Raw genomic sequence first — 1,880 nt, 5'->3', positions numbered from 1 at the left:
ATTCTAATTAGTGTTCGCATACTTTAAAAAATATCTTGTACAAAAAATGTTATGGATTAAAAGCGGAAAAGGAGAAGAAAAACAAAAAAAGTAAATAAAAAAGAAAAAGATAGAAACATCAGGAAAAAAATCTCCCAAAAAAAGAGAAAAAAATTGCAGCTCAAAATGACAGTGTTACCGCAGACACACAAATAAGAAAACAAAGGAAAGAGGAGGAATAAACAAAAGGAAATGGGCTAGCGCATAAATGGATAAGCCCATGCACAAAACATGTAGGAGGAAAAAAACCATGACTGTAGAACATAGGGACAATCCCATGTGTGTAGGCACGCAAAGATAACTCCAACAAAAAGTTAACAAATATTATGCCTGCATGACAAAAATATATTTGTGACTTTGAAAATATATTTTTTGCGGATCTCGACTGAAAATGTTGTGCCCGCATGAAAAACACGGGCGCGCATACACACACACACAAACACAAAATTTTTGAAAAAAAATGAACAATGCCACTCATAAAAGGAACACAAAAATCGAAATAAAATGATAAAATTGTAAGAAAAGGGGGAATGTGAGAGTGAGAAGATAGAGTGGTGGATGGGAGCAGAAGGCGCACGAGATTTAGGATTGACTCAATTTCTAATAAACAATCAAGATTTTTAAAATAAAAAGGCTCATGGTAAACAAATGATAAAAAGGAAAAACAACACAAGAAGGCCTAGACCTGAACAAAAAGCAGAACAAAAGGCAGCGGGGCACCATCGCATTTGAAAAGAAAAAAAACAAGCCTATACGCCCACGAAGGCTGACCCACTACGCGTGATAGGAAAAACAGCCAAGAGCGACACTAGCGACACGAGACACATCGACAACACAAACGAAAAGAATTTTGCACCAATCTTACAGCCTCTTATCATGTGGTGGACAAGTTAAATGTGACATAACTAAAAAACATTTAGATGTGAGTTAGTCATCCGTAAAAATAAAATATTGTTGAACTGGGAAAACGAGTGCGGCTATGTGCCCGCAACTCCTCCGAAGCGCACAGTCGCCTCGCCTACAGAGCGCCAGTGGTTGCTCGGTCCAGTAGGACGTGGGTCACCCGATTTTTTCTCTCTTTTCACTAATATTTTTATTTTAAATTAAATGCATATATTTTAAAATTTTAAATTTACTTATGAAATTTAATGACATGAATTTTGTAACAAATTAATAGTATAAAACAATTGTTAGCATCGTTTAAAAATATTGGTAACTTTCAAAAAAATGTTCGTGAAAATGAAAAAAATGTTTTAACGTTTCAAAAAATATATACGCTATATTTATAAAACAATGTGTATACAATGTAAAACAAATGCTTGCATAATGTAAAAAAAAGTTTAGTTCCATTAAAAAAGTGTAAGTCACATTTGATGAAAATATTCCCGCATTTCAAAACAATTTTCGTGATATTTTAAAATTTGTTATATACAAATGAAAAAATAGTCCGCGTAGGTTAAAATCCATTAAAAAGTTATCATGAAATTTCTGTTATATTCACGTGTTTCCAATAAAATTGTCAATTTTTCAAAAAAATAATTATATGATGATAAAACAATGTTCAGGTAGTATTTAAAAATGTTTATTGTAATTTAAAAAATAAAAATTTGTATTTGGAATCAACCTGTGGTTGAGTTGGTTAGGTGGACAGTGGTATCCCCAATCCACCAGGGTTCAAATCCTGGTGCTCGCATTATTCCTGGATTTATTTCAGGATTTCCGGCGATGCGCTCTCAGTGGAAGGAGACGTTTCCGTCGACGATGAGGCGCCTATGGTGACTTCGTAAATCTCAAGATGATATGCCGGCTCAGTCTCTCGGAGGTGCTCATAGGGGTAGGGT

Source organism: Triticum urartu, chromosome 5A, assembly GCF_056163025.1.
Source record: "Triticum urartu cultivar PI428250 chromosome 5A, HENAU_Tu73, whole genome shotgun sequence".
Taxonomy (NCBI): Eukaryota; Viridiplantae; Streptophyta; class Magnoliopsida; order Poales; family Poaceae; genus Triticum; species Triticum urartu.
Note: the sequence above shows the minus strand (reverse complement) of the source record.